Raw genomic sequence first — 10,171 nt, 5'->3', positions numbered from 1 at the left:
TTAAAAAATCAGGAAGCTAAAAGCACGAGGTTATTGACTACCTTTGTCTGTAATAATAGATGGTAATACTAATTATTGTTCAGAAGTTGCATATTGTTTTAATTTTCTCAAGGGTAAAATATGAATGTAGACATGGAGAGATTTTTAATATTCTGTTTCTACACTCACTGTATGAGCTTTGCAAATTATTTGATTCTATAATAAAATGCATCTTCCTTTTTTTGAAAGGATGTGGCCCTTTTTAAAGGAGAAACAGTTTTAGAAGGTAGCAAAAAATATCACAACCTAGAAAAACTCATTTGAAATTAAGTTGTCTATTTGCAAGTGAATGAGGGGCTATTTCTGTCCATTTCAATATAATCAGCATTCTGCCTCCAAAAATATTCAAATTTTCATTGCAAATTGCCCCGATGAAGTTCTGCATTTCTCATAACTCAAGACTTAGAACTCACCCCTGGCTCATGGGCTCCTTTAGCGTTTATATGAGATTTTAATAACATTTGGAAGATAAGTACCTCCTTCCATCCATACCAGTTGGTTGGGAAATACAGCTAAAAACTAAAAATAAAATATCATGTTACAGAGGCGTGAGGTGGAGGTCATGTAAATAGTTGATCAAATTGAATGTAAACAGTATGTAACAATATGTTGCACAGAGGATGAAAGAGATCCTGAACTTGGGACTTGCCAAACCTAAGCTCCATCTTTGAAAGGACACTTCTAATCTCCAATTAGATGTTAAAATTCTTTTATATCTTGGACTTAAAATATAACCCCTGGACACAACCTAGAGAGTCAACTTCAAGAGATGCCAGGATGAATTTTTCTTCCTACCCCACTCCAAACTATTTCATATTCCACCTTGTCCTTCCACAGAGCTGGCAAATGTACAGTTAGAGGGCTATCCCTTTGGATTAGGCATTGTCATTTCCAGGCAGTGTCTTTAAAAATGCAGATTCTCCTAAGAGATGTAACATAGAACATCAGTGACATGGTCACCTGAAAAGGTTTACCAAAAGCTGTGCAGAGAGAATAGGATAGCAAGGGGGTGAGGAAGAAGCAGAAAATGGGTTTTCAGTGTTGCTTGAATTCAGGGATTCAGTTGATGCTTTTCTTAGTGAAACACTTCTAATAACTAACAAAAGTGTTTCAGGTTCGGTTTCTTTATCTCCAGACTTATTTAAATCATGAAACTAACCTGATCAGACAACCCACATAATTTGGATTATGTTTGTACCAAAAGGCTTTCCTGCCACATTAAATGCAGTGATTACCACCACCTTCACATGTGGAGAGCTCAAATAGCCAATGTGAGTTCATTTGCTAGCCAATCATGATCTTGTTCTCATTTTCTAAATCAACGTAGAGTTGATATGAAAATGGATATAAACGACTGTACCTGGATGTGCTTTTGGGATTGGAACTGGGCATCAGAACAAAGCTGGCCCATTAGATTTTTTTCTCCCAAAACATCTGTAAAGAAGGAATTAAAGAGGAAGGGAGAAAGACAGATCCTGTGTGACTGGGATTGGGACAATTCACTGGACCATGTGGTGTGACCACTGCTCTTTGAACCCAGAAGTGAGAAAAAAATCACACTGTTAGGAGCAGAATGTGGTGGGGATACACAGAGGGTCTGGACAGTTTTGTGATTCCCAGCCCCAGTTCCACACTGAGTCCAGCTGGGGTCCATGAGACACCCTATGCCCACATAATGAATTTCCCACCACTACCTTTTCATTTTTGTTTTCAGTCAGTCTGAACTGAATTCTGTAGCTTGCAAACAGGGTTGAAACTAATACAGTTCTTATGATGGTTCTGCAAATACACCCCGACCTGTAACAGTAGGCTACACTAAGATGTCAGAAAGGAGAATTTCACATAAGGGCATCCCCAAAAGGGGATGCTTTGTTCTAGCTAAGGGTCAATGTGTATTTCAGAAGAATGGCATGCATGTTACCTAGAAGACTGTGCAGTTAGCCACTCTTTTCAGAGTTAGGGTCTATCATTGGTATACCAAGAACATGAAAATTAGACAAATAGGATTGTCCTCTGAAGACATAAAACATAAAATCAATGCACAATGGGTCAGATTAGACACACGACAAAGTATCATTTATAAAAATCAACGTGGTCCATATACCAAAAATTGATTTTAACATGACTGAAAGGAGCAATTATGCTAATTGAATTTTGAGATGACTTTGATCATCAGCAGCTTGGGCCTGGGCTGGTAGGTTTCTGGTTTAAAAATAAAAGATGAAACTCTCAAAAGGTATAGAACTTACAAAAAGACATATTTTCAGGGGCACCTGGGTGGATCAATTAGTTAAGCATCTGACTCTTGATTTTGGTTCAGGTCATGAACTCAAGGTTGTGGGACCGAGCCCCGTGTCAGGCTCTGCACTGGATGTGGAGCCTGCTTAATATTCTCTCTCTCTCTCTCTTTCTCCCCCTGTCCCTCCCCTTGTACGGGCTCACTCTCTCTCTGTCTCAAAAAAAAAAAAAAGAAAGAAAAGAAAATGAGAAAATGAACAAGGCTAGAATAAGACAGGCCATAGGTTTAAAAAAAAAGAAATATTTTATGGGGCACCTGGGTGGCTCAGTCATCAAGTGTCTGCCTTCAGCTCAGGTCATGATCCCAGGGTCCTGGGATCAAGCCCCACATCGGGCTTCCTGCTCTGCAGGAAGCCTGTTTCTCCCTCTCCCACTCCCCCTGCTTGTGTTCCCTCTCTCACTGTCTCTCTCTCTGTCAAATAAATAAATAAAATCTTTAAAAAAATATTTTAGATAGGCTTTATCTAGGTGGATATATTATGACTTTTTATGTAAAAAATATCTATAAAATTATGACTTTTTATATAAAAAGTATCTATATAAAATTGACACACTATTTTCAACTTTGATATTCCATAGTAATTTAAGACAAGAAGAACCACATGTAACATTACCATATTTTCATCAGTAATTACACAGCTCTGTATCTAATGATAAAGGTTGAATTGTGTTAAAGGAATTGGCAATATATTTGCCTCTAGAGAAATATAGCATAGTCCCCTTTATATATGGATTACTTTATACCACATCACATTTACTTTGGTCCTATATATATTTAAATGTTTGAAGTGCCTTAGACTCTTGACATCTTTTCAAAATAAAACTTTGTTAAGTTCTAATAAATTTTGCATAAAAACTTGAATAAAATCAAAGAGCAAGCCATGATTTATAGCTAAGAGGACAGTTAGTAGAAGTATGGGTGGAAAAGTATATGCTTTAAAACACAAAAAATATTACATAGTAATTAGAACAGTGGTTCTCAAATTGTGGTCCTTTAAAACTTGGGGATCCCAACCCCTTTTCAGGGGCTCCATGGAGTCAAAATAATTTTCTTAATAATTGTAAAATGTTATTTGTCTTTTTCTTTTACTGTGTTGACATTTTGGTGCAAAAATAATAGCGATTAAAATTGCATGTGCAGAGGAGGAGCAAGATGGCGGAGGAGTAGGAGACCTAAATTTCATCTGGTCCCAGGAATTCAGCTAGGTAGGTATCAAACCATTCTGAACACTTACGAACTCAACAGGAGATTGAAGAAAAGAATAGCAGCAACTCTCTGAACAGAAAAGGGACCACTTTCTGGAAGGTCTCTTCTGATTTGTATAGTGTATATTTTTCTGGGGTCATTGTTACCCTGTTAGCATTTTGTTCTCTCATTCATCTATTCTCATCTGGACAAAATGACAAGATGGAAAAAATCACCTCAAAAAAAAGAACAAGAGGCAGTACCGACTGCCAGGGACCTAATCAATATGGACATTAGTAAGATGTTGGAACTAGAGTTCAGAATGACGATTGTAAAGTTACTAGCTGGGCTTGAAAACAGCGTGGAAGATACTAGAGAAACTCTGGAGAAATAAAAGACTAAAATCTAACCAAGTCAAAATCAAAAAGGCTATTAATGAGGTGCAATCAAAAATGGAGGCTCGGGGCGCCTGGGTGGCTCAGTTGGTTAAGCGGCTGCCTTCAGCTCAGGTCATGATCCTGGAGTCCCGGGATCAAGTCCCGCATCGGGCTCCCTGCTCAGCAGGGAGTCTGCTTCTCCCTCTGATCCTCTTCCCTCTCATGCTCTGTCTCTCATTCTTTCTCTCTCAAATAAATAAATAAAATCTTTAAAAAAAAAAAATGGAGGCTCTAATGGTTAGGGTAAATGAGGCAGAAGAGAGAATTAGTGATATAGAAGACCAAATGATGGAGAATAAAGAAGCTGAGAAAAAGAGAGATAACAACTACTGGATCACGAGGGCTAAATGCCCCAATCAAAAGACACAGACTATCAGATTGGATAAGGAAAAAAGACCCATCAATATGTTGTCTGCAAGAGACTCATTTTAGACCCACAGACACCCCCAGATTGAAAGTGAGGGGGTAGAAAACCATTTACCATGCCAATGGACACCAAAAGAAAGCTGGGGTGGCAATCCTTACATCAGACAAATTAGATTTTAAACCAAAGACTATAATAAGAGATGAGGAAGGACACTATATCATACTTAAAGGGTCTATCCAACAAAAAGATCTGACAATTGTAAATATCTATGCTCCTAACATGGGAGCAGCCAATTATATAAGCCAATTAATAACAAAAGCAAAGAAACACATCAGCAACAATACAATAATAGTAGGGGACTTTAACACTCCCCTCTCTGAAATGGACAGATCATCTAACTAAAAGATCAACAAGGAAATAAAGACTTTAAATGAGACACTGGACCAAATGGACTTCACATATATTCAGAACATTCCATTCCAAAGCAACAGAATACACCTTCTTCTCTAGTGCCCATGGAACATTCTCCAGAATAGATCACATCCTAGGTCACAAATCAGGTCTCAACTGGTACCAAAAGACTGGGATCATTCCCTGCATATTTTCGGACCACAGTGCTTTGAAACTAGAACTCAATCACAAGAAGAAAGTCGGAAAGAATTCAAATACATGGAGGCTAAAGAGCATCCTACTAAAGAATGAATGGGTCAACCAGGAAATTAAAGAAGAATTAAAAAAATACATGGAAACAAATGAAAATGAAAATACAATGTTCAAAATCTTTAGGATGCAGCAAAGGCGGTCCTAAGAGGAAAGTATATAGCAATACAAGCCTTTCTCAAGAAACAAGAAAGGTCTCAAGTACACAACCTAACCCTATACCTAAAGGAGCTGGAGAAAGAACAGCAAATAAAGCCTAAAGCCAGCAGGAGAAGAGAAATAATAAAGATCAGAGCAGAAATCAATGAAATAGAAACCAAAAGAACAGTAGAACAGATCAACAAAACTAGGAGCTGGTTCTTTGAAAGAATCAACAAGATTGATAAACCCCTGGCCAGACTTATCCAAAAGAAAAGAGAAAGGACCCAAATAAATAAAGTCATGAAAGAGGAGAGATCACAACCAACACCAAAGAAATACAAACAATTATAAGAACATATTATGAGCAACTCTATGCCAGCAAATTAGATAATCTGGAAGAGATGGATGCATTCCTAGAGATGTATCAACTACCAAAACTGAACCAGGAAGAAATAGAAAACCTGAACAGACCCATAGTCACTGAGGAAATTGAAGCAGTAATCAAAAATCTCCCAATAAGCAAGAGCCCAGGGCCAGATGGCTTCCCAGGGGAATTCTACCAAACATTTAAAGAAGAATTAATACCTATTCTGGAACTGTTCCAAAAAATAGAAATGGAAGGAAAACCTCCAAACTCTTTCTATGAAGCCAGCATTACCTTGATCCCAAAATCAGACACAGACCCCATCAAAAAGGAGAATTACAGACCAATATCCCTGATGAACATGGATGCAAAAATTCTCACCAAAATACTAGGCAATAGGACCCAACAGTACATTAAAAGGATTATTCACCACAACCAAGTGGGATTTATCCCTGGGCTGCAAGGTTGGTTCAACATCTGCAAATCAATCAATGTGATACAATACATTAATAAAAGAAAGAACAAGAACCATAAGATCCTCTCAATAGATGCAGAAAAAGTATTTGACAAAGTACAGCATCCTTTCTTGATTAAAACTCTTCAGAGTACAGGGATAGAGAGTACATACCTCAATATCATAAAAGCCATCTATGAAAAATCCACAGTGAATATCATTCTCAATGGGGAAAACCTGAGAGCTTTCCCCCTAAGGTCAGGAACGCGGCAGGGATGTCCACTATCACCACTGCTATTCAACATAGTATTAGAAGCCCTAGGCACAGCAATCAGACAACAAAAAGAAATAAAAGGCATCCGAATTGGCAAAGAAGAAGTCAAACTCTCACTCTTTGCAGATGATATACTTTATGTGGAAAACCCAAAAGACTCCACCCCAAAACTGCTAGAACTCATACAGGAATTCAGTAAAGTGGCAGGATATAAAATCAATGCACAGAAATCAGTTGCATTTATATATACCAACAAGACAGAAGAAAGAGAAATTAAGGAGTCAATCCCATTTACAATTGCACCTAAAACCATAGGATACCTAGGAATAAATCTAACCAAAGAGGCAAAGAATCTGTACTCGGAAAACTATAAAATACTCATGAAATAAATTGAGGAAGACACAAAGAAATAGAAAAACGTTCCATGCTCATGGATTGGAAGAACAAATATTGTGAAGATGTCAATGCTACCTAGAGCAATCTACACATTCAATGCAATGCCCATCAAAATACCATCCACTTTTTTCAAAGAAATGGAACAAATAATCCTAAAATTTGTATGGAACCAGAAAAGACCCCGCATAGCCAGAGGAATGTTGAAAAAGAAAAGCAAAGCTCGCGGCATCATAATTCCCGACATCTAGCTCTATTACAAAGCTGTCATCATCAAGACAGTATGGTACTGGCACAAAAACAGACACATAGATCAATGGAACAGAATAGAGAGCCCAGAAATGGACCCTCAACTCTATGGTCAACTCATCTTTGACAAAGCAGGAAAGAATGTCCAATGGAAAAAAGACAGTCTCTTCAACAAATGGTGTTGGGAAAATTGGACAGCCACATGCAGAAGAATGAAACTGAACCATTTCCTTACACCACACACAAAAATAGACTCAAAATGGTTGAAAGACCTAAATGTGAGACAGGAGTCCATCAAAATCCTAGAGGAGAACACAGGCAGCAACCTCTTCGACCTCAGCTGCAGCAACATCTTCCTAGAAACATCGCCAAAGGCAAGGGAAGCAGGGGCAAAAATGAACTATTGGGACTTCATCAAGATAAAAAGCTTTTGCACAGCAAAAGAAACAGTCAACAAAAACCAAAAGACAACCGACAGAATGGGAGAAGACATTTGCAAATGACATATCAGATAAAGGGCTAGGATCCAAAGTCTATAAAGAACTTACCAAACTCAACACCCAAAGAACAAATAATCCAATCAAGAAATGGGCAGAAGACATGAACAGACATTTTTCCAAAGAAGACAGTCAAATGGCCAACAGACACATGAAAAAGTGCTCAACATCACTCAGCATCAGGGAAATCCAAATCAAAACCTCAATGAGATACTACCTCACGCCAATCAGAATGGCTAAAATTAACAAGTCAGGAAATGACAGATGTTGGCGAGGATGCAGAGAAAGGGGAACCCTCCTACACTGTTGGTGGGAATGCAAGCTGGTGCAGCCACTCTGGAAAACAGTATGGAGGTTCCTCAAAAAGTTGAAAATAGAGCTACTGTATGACCCAGCAATTGCACTACTGGGTATTTACCCCAGAGATACAAATGTAGTAATCCGAAGGGGTACATGCACCCTGATGTTTATAGCAGCAATGTCCACAATAGCCAAACTATGGAAAGAGCCAAGATGTCCATCAACAGATGAATGAATAAAGAAGATGTGGTATATATATACAATGAAATATTATGCAGCCATCAAAAAAAAACAAAAAAAAACAATGAAATCTTGCCATTTGCCATGACATGGATGGAACTAAAGGGTATTATGCTGAGAGAAATAAGTCAATCAGAGAAAGACATGTATCATATGATCTCACTGATATGAGGAATTCTTAATCTCAGGAAACAAACTGAGGGTTGCTGGAGTGGTGAGGGGTGGGAGGGATGGGGTGGCTGGGTGATAGACATTGGGGAAGGTATATGCTATGGTGAGTGCTGTGAATTGTGTAAGACTGATGAATCACAGACCTGTAACTCTGAAACGAATAATATATTATATGTTAAAAAAGAAAAAGAAGATAGTAGGAAGGGAAAAATGAAGGGGGTGGAAATCGGAGGGGGAGACGAACCATGAGAGACTATGGACTCTGAGAAACACTGAGGGTTCTAGAGGCGAGGGGGGTGGGGGGTATGGGCTAGGCTGGTGATGGATATTAAAGAGGGCACGTATTGAATGGAGCACTGGGTGTTATATGCAAACAATTAATCATGGAACACTACATCGAAAACTAATGATATAATGTATGGTGATTAACATAACATAAAAAAAAATTTTTTTTTTAAATTGCATGTGCTTGGAGCACCTCGCTGGTTCAGTCGGTGAGCATCTGACCCTTGATTTCTGCTCAGGTCATGATCTCAGAGTCTTGGGATCAAGCCCACATTGGGCTCCCCACTCAGCAGGGCGTCCGCTTCTCTCCTTCTCCCTCTGCACCCTCCCCATGCTTGCACTCATGCACATGTGCTCTCTCTCTCTAAAATAAATAAATTGTTTTTCTTAAAAACTGCAGTCCTTTGGCATGAATCAAGGCACTGGCACCAAATTACACTATACTGGTTGTTATCCTAGTCTTCACCACCATACACCTAGAGTTTAAAAAATCCACTTTCACTGAAGACTGTTCTTGATGCTGCGGTAAACATGATTAAATCTCCACCCTTGAGTACTAGGTAATGAAATGAGAAGTACTCAAAAAGTATTTGTTCTTCACACCCTCATAAAATAGTTGGCTCAAGGAAAAATACTTGTGCGAGCTGAACTGGCTGGTTTGTTTTTTTTTCTCATGGAATATCATTTTTACTTCAAAGAATGAGTGACAGAAAATGACAGTTATTCAGACCTAAGCATGAGCAGATTTTTTTCCTAATGTATAAAAGGAGTCTGTCACATCAAAGAAAACAATTGGCAGTATTGTTGCCAAAGATAAAATTCAAGCTTTCAAGCAAAATTTGGAATTTTGGAAAATTCATATCTACCACCATAAACTTTTTAAAAATTTAGGATAATATCAATGGTGATTTTCATGAATATGATTTTTTATATTATGTAATTAAATGTCAATATTTGGACTATCAATCAATAAATAATTCAATAAATCAGTATTTTCTACACAACCCAAAAGTAATGTTACAAAATCATACACAGCTAAAAGACCCATTCAAAATGTAAGACAGACCAGTGGAATTTAATGTAGCAGAGTACCAAAACTTCACTGATAGGGTTTCAGATTCCCCAGTGCAACTCACTTATCTGAAAAGGCTACCAAAATACTCTTTTGCCAACTGCATATCTATGGGAGGCCAAGTTTTCTTCATATATTTTAATCAAAACAACATATCACAACACATTGAATGCAGCAGTAGATGCATAAATCTACCTGCACATGTATATCTTGTATGGATACAATTTCCCTATTTCTCTCATTTGATAAAAGATAATTTAGCTGACTGAAAATTTTATGTTCTTCAGAGAAAATCTGTTTGGAGGATTTTATATGGAATGATTCTGTGATTTCACAAGAGCTTATATTTAGAAAGAAACAGTGTCCCTAAGCAAATATTTGTGGGGTGATAGATGAGTGGTAGAATTCTACAGATGAGTCTAAGATGTCCCAGAGACTGAGCAGATGTCTAATTGGAAAGGAAAGGGATCCTTTCTCTTAAACAAAAGCAAAACTAAAACTAAAACAAAACCCATGTTTTTTGTTTTTGCTTTTGTTTGAGGGAAGGGGCATGTCCTGAATCAAGGGTTCTGTGATGTACAAATGTCTCTTTCAAAAGAAAGGGTGCTGGGAGAGAACATCTGGGGGTCTATGTATAGGATAATAGAGAATGGGGAAAATGAGAGAGTTTCAAGCAGTGGACATATAAGTTTGAGTTAAGAGCTTTGAGAGAGGAAGTGCCATGTATCCTTCAGCAAAATGATT

The sequence above is a fragment of the Mirounga angustirostris genome, unplaced genomic scaffold (assembly GCF_029215605.1).
Source record: "Mirounga angustirostris isolate CCGP_5_RB_7025 unplaced genomic scaffold, mMirAng1.0.hap1 SCAF_5, whole genome shotgun sequence".
Taxonomy (NCBI): domain Eukaryota; kingdom Metazoa; phylum Chordata; class Mammalia; order Carnivora; family Phocidae; genus Mirounga; species Mirounga angustirostris.
Note: the sequence above shows the minus strand (reverse complement) of the source record.